General features: G+C 46.5%; 1 protein-coding gene across 3 annotated transcripts in view; it reads left to right on the top strand.

Annotated features, from left to right (window-relative positions):
* The first annotated feature begins 10,320 nt into the window (after positions 1–10,320).
* Positions 10,321–15,916, top strand: part of PASD1 (PAS domain containing repressor 1) — an 86,323-nt gene continuing 80,727 nt past the window's right edge. For all 3 annotated transcript variants that reach the window (XR_012160615.1, XR_012160614.1, XM_073358342.1), the window contains exon 1: positions 10,321–10,575. The gene's annotated coding sequence lies outside the window, so the exon portion shown is untranslated. The remainder of the gene's footprint in view (positions 10,576–15,916) is intronic.

The following is a 15,916-nucleotide window of genomic DNA, read 5'->3' as shown; positions in this document are numbered from 1 at the left end:
TGTGAAAAAAATCAATTGATCTTAATAGATTACATTGTATTTCTCACTCAGTGAACTTCCCTTCTTGCCTGTGTAAAGAATCTCTCAGAGGAGAAAATCCAGTATTAATTCTGGGACTTTACGTGATGTTTTGGAATTCCCAGATGCCATCTGTACCTCAGCTCTTAGTCAAGCACTTTCAGGACAGATGAAAAATGTTTGGACTATCATGGAAGTCTCTCAAGGTTATATGTTCCATACAGTCAAACTCTGAGTGTGTGACTAGTGAAACTGACTCAAAAATTCCAGAACCTTCAATATTATCCATAATTTAGAGGCAAGAATTAAACCTATGGGAAACTTTGTCTCTGGAGAATTTCAAAGTGAATGTCCCCATCTGTGTTGTGTACATATATCTATATTCCCTGATCCTGCAAAGACACAGGCATGTATTGAACTTTAGACATTTACTTTAACAGGTCCCTTATGCTGTATAAAGTTAAGCACATGCCTAAGTCTCTGCAGGATCGGGGCCCACGATTTTGCATAGATTTCAGTTCTTGAAAACTGAGATGAAAATGAGTTGATTACAAAAAGTCAGCTAAGATACCACTGTACTATAATACAAATATATTTGTTCCCTCAAATCCACTAACAAATTCAAATTCAAGATTTGAAATGTCTATAGAGAGATGTGAAAGGTAATGGTGTGCAATAGATTGTAGAACACAGATATGTCCCTGTTATCAAACACTTTAGAATAAATGCAGGGAGCATAGGGCACTGCAGTAACAAGGATAACTTATTTCAGAGTAGCAGCCAGGTTAGACTGTATTCGCAAAAAGAAAAGGAGGACTTGTGGCACCTTAGAGACTAACCAATTTAAGGTGCCACAAGTCCTCCTTTTCTTTTTGAGGATAACTTAAAATCTTAACTTGACATGCTGTCAACGCAATGATGTTTTGCAATAATAGTGCCAACCCAGTTAACTCCATGCGGCTGTTGTGCTTTCTAGATCTTCTACTAGCATCACCATTATGTGTATCATTGAATGAGCTCATCCTCCTGAACTCTACAGTAGCAATCATGTCCAGGGGTTAGTGAAGAATGCACAACATTGAGGGCATGTCAACATGGAGACTTAGCCCTGGCCTACACTAGGGGGGGTATCGATCGAAGTTAAGCAACTTCAGATAAGTGAATAACATAGCTGAAGTCAATGTACTTAGATCGACTTACCGTGGTGTCTTCACCGCAGTGAGTCGACTGCTGCCGCTCCCCCGTCGACTCCCCCTCTCACGGAGATGAAGTACAGGAGTTGATGGGAGAGCGCTCGGGGGTTGATTTATCGCGTCTAGACTAGATGCGATAAATTGATCCCCGCTGGATTGATCGCTACCCACCAATCCAGCAGGTAATGTAGACATACCTTAGTGCACAGTAAGCTGAGTGTGAATCCAGGGTGCACTTGCACGCTAGCTGGCCTTGTGGTCCCTACTACCGAGCACAAGTTGAAAGCACACTATGCAGCTTTTAGTGTGTGGTAGCAAGGTCCAGACCACACGTCCAGTTAGTGCATGGCACACTAATGCACTGTAGATTCACACCCTGCTTTGCCACCCACTAAGTCTACATGTAAACAAGCCCCAAACTTTTTAGATGGAGTCAAAGGTACTTTTTCTCCTCTCTCTTATTCTCACTTTCTTTTTTGGGTTTGTTGTCCCTACTCACATGACTAATATTCCTTAATATGCTGGACCCCTCAGAGAACTCACTACAGGCATCCAGTATCAGCAGCAGGAGTTGGTAGGTGCATTGTCCTTCCCCAGTATCCCCATGAGGAACTGTCTAAACTGGTAATGTTTCAGGCTGTAATAAGTCCTGACCAGAGGAGTTCCAGGGTTTGAGTGTCATAGGAGAATTCCTGGTAGTGGGGGAGAACAGGTGATCTGGCTATGATTTACTGTTAAATACAAGAAGCTCTGGCCCCAACTGACATTAACAGGACTGTGCAGGGATCCACCCATGTGGTGTTCATTGTAAGATCTAAGGGGCCTATTGATTGCAAAGGCCTATGTCAAATTAAGGTTCCATAAATCACAGAAATTCACAAAATGCAAAAATCCTCTTCTATGTATTTCATACTCAGACATTTGGTATCGACAGTACTTCAGGAGTATCTACATAGTAAGAATTTTTGCACTGCCTGACTTTTTGTGTGAGTGTGTGCTTACAATTTAAGAGCTAGTTTGAACAATCCCTTACGCATGTGAGTAAGTACTTGCTATCTAGTTGCACAATTTTGCCCCTAACCGCCTTTTTATTTCCTTGTTTACAAAAGAAATTCCCTGTGCTTAATTACGTTAGCCCTTACTTATCCAAGTGAAGCTGTGAGGCTCACGGGCCTTTGCAGTGAATGGGGTGAGGATGGGTGTGTGGTTGCTTTGTTTTGTGCTCTGTTTGGCCAGAGACATTTTTCTATTGGTTGCTGTTTGTTTGTCACAGATGCATCTTTGCAACACAGCAACTTTTTCAAAAGAATAAAATATAGAATTTGCCAAACTTAAAATGCAGCAACTGCCCAAGATCTGCAACACTGACACGCATGGGATTTCCCTCTTTCTCCTCCCTCCTGCCCCCCAATCTGATATTTGTTGCAGGATTTAAAATGGAAGGATTTTGCTGCTGTTTTAAATTGAGCTACTTACAGACACCCTCATGGAAACAGTCCCTGTCTCTACCCAGCTTAAGGATAGCAATTGCCCCTCTTCCTGTCCTGCCAGTCTGTAGTAGGGCTAGTCAAAAAATGTTGAGTGAAAAATTTTCTGGTTGGAAAATAATAAGGTTTTGCTGACATTTACATTTCTGTGAGGAAAACACTGACTTCTGGTGAATTTTCCATGGAAATTGAAATGAACACTCATTCTGGGTTTACATGAATCTCTGTTTGCAGTGTTGTTGTAGCCATGTTGGTTCCAGGATGTGACACACACAAGGTGGGTGAGGTAATACCCTTTTTTTTTTTAATTGGACCAACTTTTGGTAGAGACGGAGCTCTCTTCATGTCTGGGAAAAGTAATCAGTGTGTGTCAGCTTAGCTGCATACAAGGTGTGACAAATTTAAGCATAAGGGGTTAACACAGGGGTGGCCAACCTGAGCCTGAGAAGGAGCCAGAATTTACCGATGTACGTTGCCAAAAAGCCACAGTAATATGTTAGAACCCCCCGACCCCCGCCATCAGCTCCCCTGTCCCGCTCCCAGCACCTCCTGCCAACTGGCAGCCCTGCTGATCAGTGCATCCCGCTCCCTCCCCACACCTCCCGATCAGCTGTTTTGTGGCGTGCAGGAGGCTCTGGGGGGGAGGTGGAGGAGTGAGGGCACTGCAGGCTCAGGGGAGGGGGCGGGAAGGGGTGGAGTGGGGGCAGGGCCTGTAGCAGAGCTGGGGTTGAGCAGTGAGCACCCCCCGGCACACTGGAAAGTTGGCACCTGTAGCTCCAGCCCCGGAGTCGGTGCCTAGACAAGGAGCCGCAGATTAACCTCTGAAGAGCCGCATGTGGCTCCAGAGCCAAAGGTTGGCCACCCCTGGGTTAACACATCTCACCTTGTATGCAGCTGTCAGAATGGTAGCCATGTTAGTCTGTATCAGCAGAAACAACGAGGAGTCCTTGTGGCACCAAAATTGTTGGTCTCTAAGGTGCCACAAGGACTCCTCGTTGTTTTTGTATGCAGCGGTGACGCTCAGATTACTTTTTCCTAGACCTGAAGAAGAGCTCGGTGTAGCTCAAAAGCTTTTTCTTCCATCAAAAGATATGGGTCCAATAAAAGATATTACTTCACCCACCTTGTGTCTCTTGTACCCTATGAATCTGACTGCCTGAGCCACAGCAGTGACTCATGGGAGTTGTAGTTTTGCATCCTCCTCATGGGCCATGCTCTCCTGGCAGGACTAGATATCTGATGATGCCAGGTGGGATGATCCACCAACTTGCTTGCTTCATAAGAATCCCAAGTAAACTTATAGGGGAATAAGCCATACCAGTACAGTATAAAGCAACAGTGTAACCTGGGCAGTTGCACCAATTTATATACCATTACACTGATGTAGAGTGGTACACAAACTATGTTGACATGTCTGGCCTAAGCTCTCTTCAGTGACACCAATGAGAGTTCTACAGGAGTAAGGCTAGCAGAATTTGGCCAGCAGTTTTTCAATTAACCCATCTTTTTGGGGTTAAACAACTGTTTGTACAGGCTTTCAAAATGAAAAGCTTATAAGGTAGATACTAAGCTTCAGAATGACAGGATAGGGTCCTCCCACCCCCCCACCCCCCGCACTTGTCCTCTTCTTGTTCTGCTTGATTGAACCACTGAATCTAATGTGAATTTAATCTGATCAAACTCGGATCTGATTCCTGCTGGTACCCTATAATTATTGTCCTTTGAGCCTATCATAATGTCTATTGTTTTGCAGTCTCTTCTCAGTTCCACAGCAAATAAGTAGTTATCCTCAAAATCAGGGATATGTGTTCATAGCTGCAAAAACAGAACCCACTTACACCATCTTTTCAGCATCAGATGTCTGCCTCACTGAAAGGTGTCTATGGGGGCGGGGGGAAGCATTTGCAATGGACGTCTCTCCAAATGACTGCATCTGGAATATGACAGGTTTCAGAGTAACAGCCATGTTAGTCTGTATTCGCAAAAAGAAAAGGAGTACTTGTGGCACCTTAGAGACTAACCAATTTATTTGAGCGTAAGCTTTTGTGAGCTACAGCTCACTTCATCGGATGAATACTGTGGAAAATACAGAAGATGTTCTTATACATACAAACCATGAAAAAATGGGTGTTTACCACTACAAAAGGTTTTTTCTCCCCCCACCCCACTCTCCTGCTGGTAAAGCTTATCTAAAGTGATCACTCTCCTTACAATGTGTATGATAATCAAGTTGGGCCATTTCCAGCACAAATCCAGGTTTTCTCCCCAGCCCCCCCTCCCCAACAAACCCACTCTCCTGAATATGATTTTTCTTTTCTTTGAAGCGATTACTGACTACAAGTGGCACTTCAGTCTGAGCAAACTCACTGCAAGCAAAGTGAAAGCAAAAGGAGACAAACTCCTCATTCAATAGCTGTTTGTACATGGAGTGAAAGAAAAATAGAGGTTATTCTGGAATGGAATAGAAAGAGATGCCCTAGTTTTGCTTGGTCAGGTTTTTGTGTAGACCAGACCTGATAGGATCCACTCTTACAGAAGTGAGAACCAGCTTTGCCAGTTTGTTCAATGAGGATCACCACACTGTATTTTTAATCTCTAACTGGGTTTTTTATAAGACATTTTTACACTTGAGAAATTGAAGAAAATGCTGGGGTACATCTTTTGTTTCTCTATGAGAGAGATTAGCTGACGTGGGAGGTTTTCTTTCTCTAGTGTGCAGTAATAATGATCAGTATCACTAAGGTTTCTTTATTAGAGTAGTAACTTCACTTTTTTTCTTTAGGGCCAATAGATTTTTCTTTTCTTAAGCCATACTCTGTTATAAAACATTCCGTCTGTCACTTTTGGGGTCTGATTTTTTTTTTATATTCATTAGTCTGCTACCCAGCCTTGTGTGTTTTTTCTTGGCACAGAACTATTGACTATATCTGTATACAGGTAACAGTACAAATATTACTAATTGATTAGTCACCTACATAATTACTTGTTGGACATAACATCTGTGAATGTATCTAGGTCAGTGAGGGTTATTCACGTCTTTAGAACAACTACCTGTAATTTTACCTTACCACCCAAAAGAAGTAGGGAATGACTGTGACACCCACAGGGTTACAGTAGAGTAAAGCTGGTGTGAGATCAGAATCATGCTCCTAGGGTCTACCCCTCATTCTCACAAGTGATGGCTGAATGCTATTTTTGCACCACTGTAATTCCATTACTTTTAACAAAGATGTTTGTGTTTTACATAAGTAGATGTGAAAAAAAGAATCCGGCCCATTGACTTCACTGGGACAACTAATGGGAGTAAGAATCACTCTCAGGGGTAACTGGTTGCATGACTGGCCTTTAGCTCAGACAACAGAAAGTTACCCAAAGCCCACTCCACTGAAGTTAATGGGGTTGTTGCCTCAGCACTGATGCCAGGATTTGGCCCAATGTTATGAAATTTGCTTCAGACCAGTACTTTATTCTGATGTGAGGGTGATATAAATGGCCACACCTGCACCCTCAAAAACATTCCCTTCTTCATCATCAGTATTTTTATAGCAGTTTTTCCTGCCTCCCTTCTCTTCAGTGTGTCTATAATAAGATAGGTTTCAGAGTAACAGCCATGTTAGTCTGTATTCGCAAAAAGAAAAGGAGTACTTGTGGCACCTTAGAGACTAACCAATTTATTTGAGCATGAGCTTTCGTGAGCTACAGCTCACTTCATCGGATGCATGCCGTGGAAACTGCAGCAGACTTTATTTATACACAGAGAATATGAAACAATACCTCCTCCCACCCCACTGTCCTGCTGGTAATAGCTTATCTAAAGTGATCATCAGGTGGGCCATTTCCAGCACAAATCCAGGTTTTCTCACCCTCCACCCCCCCACACAAATTCACTCTCCTGCTGGTGATAGCCCATCCAAAGTGACAACTCTTTACACAATGTGCATGATAATTAAGTTGGGCCATTTCCTGCACAAATCCAGGTTCTCTCACCCCCTCACTCCCCTCCCAAAAACCACACACACAAACTCACTATCCTGCTGGTAATAGCTCATCCAAAGTGACCATTCTCCCTACAATGTGCATAATTAAGGTGGGCCATTTCCAGCACAAATCCAGGTTTTCTCACATCCCCCCACCCCCATACACACACAAACTCACTCTCCTGCTGGTAATAGCTCATCCAAACTGACCACTCTCCAAGTTTAAATCCAAGTTAAACCAGAACATCTGGGGGGGGGGGGAGTGGGGGTAGGAAAAAACAAGAGGAAATAGGCTACCTTGCATAATGACTTAGCCACTCCCAGTCTCTATTTAAGCCTAAATTAATAGTATCCAATTTGCAAATGAATTCCAATTCAGCAGTTTCTCGCTGGAGTCTGGATTTGAAGTTTTTTTGTTTTAAGATAGCGACCTTCATGTCTGTGATTGCGTGACCAGAGAGATTGAAGTGTTCTCCGACTGGTTTATGAATGTTATAATTCTTGACATCTGATTTGTGTCCATTTATTCTTTTACGTAGAGACTGTCCAGTTTGACCAATGTACATGGCAGAGGGGCATTGCTGGCACATGATGGCATATATCACATTGGTGGATGTGCAGGTATACGAGCCTCTGATAGTGTGGCTGATGTTATTAGGCTATAATAAGATAGTATTTTATCATGACAGCCAAAGCCTTAGCTCCCATAAAACCACCCTGAGCTGGTACTATCCTTATTTTATGTTTACTTTGCATAACAATTTGGCAGTTATTTTAGTTACTCAGTTCTTATCACCCACTCTAGTGGCTAATATGTACTCTTGATAGGTGGCCATAATATTACTTTCTCCCCTTGATAGTCCCTAATAGTGATAGCTTAAGGCCCCCCTCTTACAGGCACAAACATGATTAACCTTTAAGTACATTGAATGAGGAGCCTTAACATGCATGGGTGACCTGCTGCCTAATTTGTCTTTTCAATTGATGTTCTCAGTCATCATCCTCCCTCATTTCCTAACCTTTTGTTTATTTCTTGTAGCTGTTGTTTCTTGTCATAATCCTAGATTATGAAGGCTTCTTTTTCTGCTTGTTTGTACAGTGCCTAGCACAATAGGCCCCGATGTTTGCTAGGGTCTTTTAAGTGCTATTGTACTATTAAAATAACGGCATGAAAAACATTTCCAAAGGTTTCTACTTCTCCACTGCAGACGGGAAGGTGGAGGCACCCCCTTCCCTCGGACATTTGGGGAAGGGTGAGGAGTAAAATAGAAAATTTTGTTGCCAAAGCTTTTGGGCTAGAGTGCTTCCAGAAATAAGAGGTAACAAAAGCAGGGGTAAGCAACCTCACCTAATGGAACAGGTCAAAAACCAGCTCCGCCTATGAGAAAAGGAGGACTTGTGGCACCTTAGAGCCTAACAAATTTATTTGAGCATAAGCTTTCGTGAGCTAGAGCTCACTTCATCGGATGCATGGATCCGCCTATGGATCTCCAAACACTCTTACATGGCTTGGGAGAGCCCTCTGGTTTTCCTGAACCTTCCCCCCCCCCCCTTTATTTAGAGGTAAATGTGGAGTCCTGTTGTTGTGAAAGTGGGAAGATGTCAGATGGGGGGCGAGGGGGGGTCCTACCAGGGCCGAGGAGGGATCCTAGGAGGAAGGCTCTGCTAAAGCACATGTTAAAGCAGTGACTCATCCCCTGCTATGAGTAATCACCGCCTAGAACAGCTTGTTTCAGGGCCGGAATATGCGCAGCGTGTCTTGTCACGGGAGCAGAAAGGTTATTGTGACTTAGCTGGGGGGGGGCAGTGTTACCGCCTTAGATCCGCAGCCCTCTCTCCCGCCGGGGGGGCACAGCTCTCTGCGGCCAGGCCAGCGCCCCTCCAGGCTTTCCACCAGGTCACCGAGGGACAAACGTTGCCCACCTGCGCTGGGCCCCTGGAGCTGCTGAGAGCCCCAGGCACCGCTCTTGCTGCAGGGGAGGGAGGATGGACAGGCCTCACCTGGCAGCGTGACTTAATTCTGGCTGGGACCGAGGAAATGCCAAGGGGTCCCTAACCGCCCACCCCCCCCCCCAGTCCCAGCAGCCCACAGGGGAGAGGCTCCAGGAGCGGGCCCCTGGGCTCCCGGGGAGGCAGCGCGAGGAGAGGGACCTGTCAGCGACGGGGCAGACTCCAGCCCCCATTTCTGAAGGAGGGAGCCGACTTGCTATTGCTAGGGATGGTGTTAGGCGCTGAGCGTCCTGGCTGACCTATTTTCCGTGCGAGTTCCCCACTAGGGCACTGGCGCTTCCAGCTCACCCGGCTGCCCCCCACCCGCCGTGCCCGGGATCCCTGCACCCTCAGCGACCCCCACCCGCCCTGCCCGGTATCTCTGAACCCCCAGCTGCCCCCCGCACCCGCCGTGCCCGGGATCCCTGCCTCCCTAGCTGCCCCCCCCCACCCGCCCTGCCCGGGATCCCTGTACCCTCAGCTACCCCCCTACCCGCCGTGCCCGGGATCCCTGCACCCTCAGCTGCCCCCCGCTACCCGCCGTGGCCGGGACCTCTGCACCCTCAGCTGCCCCCCCCACCCGCCGTGCCCGGGATCCCTGCACCCTCAGCTGCCCCCCCTACCCGCCGTGGCCGGGACCTCTGCACCCCCCAGCTACCCCCCTACCCGCCCTGCCCGGGATCCCTGCACCCCCCAGCTGCCCCCCACCCGCCCTTGCCCTGGATCCATGCACCCCCCCCCAGCTACCACCCTACCCGCCCTGCCCGGGATCCCTGCACCCACAGCTGCCCCCCACCCGCCCTGACCGGGATCCCTGCACCCCCAGCTGCCCCCCACCCGCCCTGACCGGGATCCCTGCACCCCCAGCTGCCCCCCACCCGCCGTGCCCGGGATCCCTGCACCCTCAGCTACCCCCTCCTACCCGCCGTGCCCGGGATCTCTGCCTCCCCAGCTGCCCCCACCCGCCCTTGCCCGGGATCCCTGCCTCCCCAGCTGCCCCCCCCTACCCGGGATCCCTGCACCCTTAGCTGCCCCCCCACCCGCCGTGGCCGGGATCTCTGCACCCTCAGCTGCCCCCACCCGCCCTTGCCCAGGATCCCTGCCTCCCCAGGTGCCCCCCCACCCGCCGTGCCCGGGATCCCTGCCTCCCCAGCTGCCCCCCACCCGCCCTGCCCGGTCCAGGCACCAGAACTGCTGCACATCCCGCTCCCTGGAGCCGGGGTCCGTGTAAACCCGGCTCCATCCTGCAGCGCCTAGCTCCGCGCAAACCCCTGGGCCCCGCTGCCTCCCGCCCAGAGCCCGGGGCCCCGATCCCGCGGGCCCCGCAGTCCAGGAGCCGGTTTGGGACCTGAATCCGGGCCCGGGCTCGGCTGGCCGGCCGAGCGCGCCCCCGGGAGCAGAGCCCCAGTTTCCCGGCGCATTCCGGCCATTCCCTCAAGGCGCGCTCCCGGCCCCCGACTCCCAGCAGGCGCGCTCCCGGGGCGCGGCGCGCGCCGGGCGAGCGGCTCCGGCCCCGAGCTGGGCGGCGCGCGCCCGGCAAGGCGCGCGCCCGGCTCGGCAGGCGCGCGCCCCGGTGCCAGGGACCGAGGGAGGGGTGGAGGGAGCGCGCCGGTGCAATGCCAGGGGGACGGGCTAAGCCCGCCGCCGAGTTACACAACCAGCCAGGGCAGCTCGCCCTGCAAATGTGAGTTTCCCCGAGTCAGCCCGGCTCGGGGCAGCCCGCCTCAGCCCAGCCCTGGCCGAGCCCCTGCCCCCTGCTCTGGCTGCAGCGGTGGCTGGAAGAGACTCGCGTGACATGTTCCCTCTGGGCAGGGGCACCGGGTGGCTTGTGGTGACCCTGGAGGCGGGGAGAGCGCCTGGCATGGCATTGAGCCCCCCTGCCCCTGGCAACGCATCCTCCTCCTAGACGGGGTAGGTACAGGGCGAGCTGGGGCGGGAGGAGAGGGGGGGGGCTCCTGGCATTGCGGGGCGCAGGGCGGGGGGGTTTGCTCTGCAGAGGTAGCCGGAGAGCGAGGGAGATGCCGGTGCCAGACACTCATCCCCTTCCCTAGAGGTGTGTGTGTCACAGGAGTTTCTGCAGGATGGAGGGAATTAGATCAGCCTGGCGGCCAGATTCCTGCTACCTTCGGGCCTGTGCTCCGCTCTTAGAACACCTCCAAGGCACCCCCCAAGACAATCGTTCCCTTCCAATCAGGACTTTTCGGAGCACCAATCCTGCTTAAACTCCTGCTGAAGCTGGGCACCTTCAGTCAGCCCACAATTAGCTTTCAAACATGTACCTTTCAGCCATAAATTAAACTCTTATTTAAAAAATATAAAAATCCACAGAGTGAAAATGAGAGAACAACACCGGGCATGGAGTCGAGTTTTTGTGAATCAGAGAATATATATATATATTTTTAAGTCATTCTGGTAGTTTTAAGCTTAAATTTGGCAGCCATGGAAGCAGCAGAGGAGACTCATAACTTACCTGTGGACAGTTTTGGGGTGAAAGTGAGTGACCCTATGAGTTCCAAATGCCAGGCATAGTTGGAATGACAGTGTGTCATGGTGCTGCGAAATCATTGCAGGGAAATAATAAAAGAGCAAGGTTTATGTTATGTTTTGTTTGTTTTAGTGAAAGGAAAATTGATCTGCTCTAGGATTTCTTTCTATTTTGAATTTCTATAATTCTGTGAATCTGGTAGTAGTAACATGCAGCAGGAAGAAAAATTAAAAGCCAAGTCATGTTCCTATATATAGAATCTAGAATCCAGGTTAAAAAGTTACTCCTCCCAACATAGATATTGTGCTTTTTGGTTTTGCAAACTGTTTACATTAAAAGCAAGGGAATGTGAAGATCCAAGTGTGTTTGAGATATAGATTTGTAAATGATGACTCCTAGATGTATTGTTTCTAATAATTGAAATTGTAAAGAGATTGCTCTGGATGGTTTATATTTGAAACACATTTTGAAGCTGAGGTTATGTGACTCACATGGTGTCATACCTATTTTATAGAACATTTGCCCTTTGTAAAATTCCACAATCCTGTGTAGAATTGGAGCCACTGCACTTCCAGCTTTGCCAGTCATCTGAACGGTCTTCAAGGTAGATCCCTCATAAGTAGATTTAAGAGCAATCCCATAGTCCGATATGGGGGCAGAACTGACACTTAAATTGAAGAAGGCTTTATTCTGATGGCAGTTGTATTCCTGAGCTGGGGAGTAACCCCAGAAATTATATGGCTGAAGTCAAAGCCATTAAAAATTTACCATCCTTTATCAATTTACCAGGGTGTGGTTATTTATTACCCTGAATTTATTTTGTCTTGGGCAGTGAAAGCAGAGGTATTGATCTAATTAATGAGATGAGATGTTCTATTTGTGTAGATGGTGAAATGTCAAGAGACACTTCATTTCTTAAACAAAAACTACTGAGTCACCTGTGCTCTCCTCCCCTAATTTCACTGGATTGTACCTACTGATACCTGGAACTTGGTATAGCAACGTGCCTTATGTTGGATACTGTTAATGATAAGTAGGACTTATTCTTTGTAGAGTCATACAAACACTAGGTAATATTCTTGCTGGTAAATCCACATTTCTAGGTTATACTGTAAAGACCATTTCAAATACTGAAGAGCCTGAAATGGAATTTTTGTGCGTAGATTATTGTAAATTGTATGCTTTTTTTAAAAACACAAACTACAGATCAGAGTACTTTGCAGTAGTTACTTGATCAGTAAAATCAGTTTGGGCTCTGTGTACATGAGAAGAAGAGGCATTTTATAGGTACACAGCACCCTGTGGACTAATATGCAGTAATAATGATAACACTATGGACTTCTTATCAGACCAGGCTCTGACAAATATAGTAAACTGTAAAGAGGAGAAAAGTATTCATCACCAGTAAAAGAGACGTAATGCTAATGGTTATTAAAGAAAAACCAGTTAAGGTAAAACGAGCCTCCATTAGAATGATATTGATGTGAATCTTTCATATCTCTCCGGTTAACTCTGTTTACAGTTGAAGCTCTGAAAACTGCTAGGAGTTGAAACCATGGAAAATATATAAAGGATCAGAAGAATTTATTGGTTGTTCTGTTTGTTTTACTTATTAAAATATATCAGTTTGATTGATTTTAGTTAGTATAAAGTTAATATGGCTTTTGAGTCTAAAGTGAGTTAGTGTAAGTGAGTAAAGCTGGTGAGACATTCTGAAAATAATTGAAATTTCACTGAAAAATGTTAAAAAATATGTGCCAGATTCTTTTCCTATTTTCCAAGCAGCTCTATATATGACTGTGTAAAATGATTTTACCAGTTTAAGACTCATATTGAGCGTCCACATATTCAAAAGCAGCTCAGGGTTAAAGATTACTTTTGGCATGTGAGTAGTCCATAATAAAAATCGCATGGTATTGGTAGCAAAATCAAGCAGCAGAGATATTGTTATTAAATCCAGCTTCTTCTCAGAAGTGGCAACAAGAATTTGGTAGCAATGCTTTACTATTCAGACTTCAGGCTTGCATACACACACACAAGTTGTACTGCTTTAACCAAACTGGTATAGTTAAAGCAGCGCACCCTTCCTAGTGTGGACTCACTTAGACCAGTATAAAAATACTTATACCCATACAGCTTATTCCTATATGGCGGGCCCTACCAAATTCTCGGCCATGAAAAATGCATCACGGACCGTGAAATCTGCCCCCCTCCCCCGTGAAAACTGGCCTTTTGTGTGCTTTTACCCTATACTATACAGATTTCACGAGGGAGACCAGCGTTTCTCAAATTGGGGATCCTGACCCAAAAAGGAGTTGCAAGGGGGGTCACAAGGTTATTTTGGGGGGTTGTGGTGTTGCCACCCTTACTTCTGCGCTGCCTTCAGAGCTGGGTGGCCGGAGACCGGCACCCAGCTCTGAAGGCGGCACCCTGCCAGCAGCAGCGCAGAAGTAAGGGTAGCTGTGCCGCAACCCTCCCCCCCCATAACCTTGTGACCCCCCCCCACAACTCCTTTTTGGGTCAGGACCCCTACAATTACAACACTGTGAAATGTCAGATTTAAGTAGCTGAAATCATGAAATTTACAATTTTTAACATCCTATGACCGTGAAATTGACCAGTACGGACCATGAATTTGGTAGGGCCTTATCTATATGGGATGAGGAATAAGCTATACCTGTGTAAGGCACCTTTATCCTGCATCTATGCTAAGAGTTGTACTGGTATGACTCTTTCAATTAAAAAAAATTACCCCATAGCCAAAATAGCTATACCAATACAAAACTGTGTAGACCAGGCTTGAGTAGTGTGTCGCGTGTTATTGAAATGATATACCGCTAGATCATTCTACTTCCAAACATCTGGTAAGTCAGTAATGCAGAAATTCACTGACATTTATTCCCTGTGACCTGATGAGACCATTCTTACATCCCTATTCATCTGACACACATTAGGTCAAATTCTGCTGTTTTACATATGTAACCTCACTAAAGTACCATTGAACCAAATTCTGCTCTCATTTGCATTGCTGTGACCTCAGTGACTTCAACTGGATTGCGGTGTATAAATGAGAGCAAAATTCGATCCAGGGAACTCAGTTGTGCCTTTAAGGCCCAAGTCCGTGTCGGTGATGGTGCAGAGATACACCTCCCGAGGGAGAGGTCTGTGAGGTATGTGCCTCAGAGAGGTGCAGTGTTACCCAATGCACCCCAGCATGCAGGGGGAGCACAACCATAACTCTTCCCCATCGGGCTAATATTTATACCACCTTCATCACCATAACATCTGAGCACCTTGAGGGGGCGCAGCATACACTCCTGTCTGTGGCCAGCTGTCAGGGTGATGCTGTCCATTTCAGATGAGTGCAAGGATTCAAGTTGTGGCTAGCCCCTGTTTAGGGCAAAAAGGTGATAGGCTCCCTGTATCCTGCACTTTGGATGAAATGCACGTCCATGCAGTGGGCCCACACAATGCCTATTTACCACTTAAATCCCACATCAATCCTGGGTTTTAGTGGGTTGTCCCTCTGCACAGACATGGTTCACTTGCCGTGCATCCACACAGCCCACTCCACAGAAGTACGTGGAATTGCATCGACTGGCATGCAGTTCATAACAGAATTTGACCTACTTTATTTCTCATTCCAGAGCTTTGGCCTTGTCTATGCACAGAAGTTGCACCAGTTCAACTTCAGTCAGTTTTTAAACTGAGGTAATTTAACTGGTCCAACTCTTATTTGCATTTAAAAATGGCTTATTTGGGTTTAGTTCAAACTTATTCCTAAGTGGCTTAAATGAAACCAGAATAACCCACTATTACACTGAAATGAAAATGTGCACTGGTTTAACAAAATTGGTTTAAAAATCACACCTGTATTGTAATGATGCAACTTTGTCATGTAGACAAGCCCTTCTACAGAGCCTGAAATAAGGTGTGGATGAGAAGCAAAATGTAGTATTAACAAAATACAGTGTAACTATTAAAAGGTCCTCAGGAGACTGAACATGATTCATAATATAGTGCAAAGATGGTAAATCGTGGCACTAGATTTAAAGTTACCCCTGCTCCCATTCAGATCCAACCATGTTAGCAGACCTCTTGTGGATTGTATGTAGGGACCTATAGAAGTATTAGAAGATTGCCAGCTGCAAATTATAAATTATTGTTCTTCACAGGAACAGTTTTGACATAGGAATGTTGAATGCATAACGTAAGTCATGTTCCACTAGAAAAAAGAAAGCCGCCTGGATGAGCCTGAAGCAGCAATTGCAAACTTGATAAATTCTCTATTCAAAGAGATTCAAATATTGGAAAATGGCAGCACAGATGAGGATAATCCTGAGATAGTAAAAGAAGAAGTATGTTAACCAAACCCCAATGAGTTGTTAAAGTGCAATTTTGCCAACACAATTTTATTTAATTTTGTAGGCGCTTCTATGGTGCACATCACTGCAGTAACTGAATGTCTCATTAATATTTGTGATATAAAACACTGCCAAACATCTTCCCTATGCGGGGGCTTGCAGGATTGGTAATGACAGTAGATTACTGGTTTGAATCCAACCACAGTCATGCACTGTCCAAAGTCATTGCTATAGGATGGCTGTTTAGTGAAGTATATGTAATGAATCCAGTTCCTAGTGAACTGGTGTCACCAGCATATAAACTGCCCTTAAAAACAGTGCTCATTGGTCATCTCTACACACAGGGCAAAAACTGAACAGCCTTCTTGTGTGCTCTCTCTACTGAAGGTCTAAATACTCCAAA

Source organism: Lepidochelys kempii, chromosome 9, assembly GCF_965140285.1.
Source record: "Lepidochelys kempii isolate rLepKem1 chromosome 9, rLepKem1.hap1, whole genome shotgun sequence".
Lineage (NCBI taxonomy): Eukaryota > Metazoa > Chordata > Testudines > Cheloniidae > Lepidochelys > Lepidochelys kempii.
Note: the sequence above shows the minus strand (reverse complement) of the source record. Positions and strands in the feature narration are given on the sequence as shown.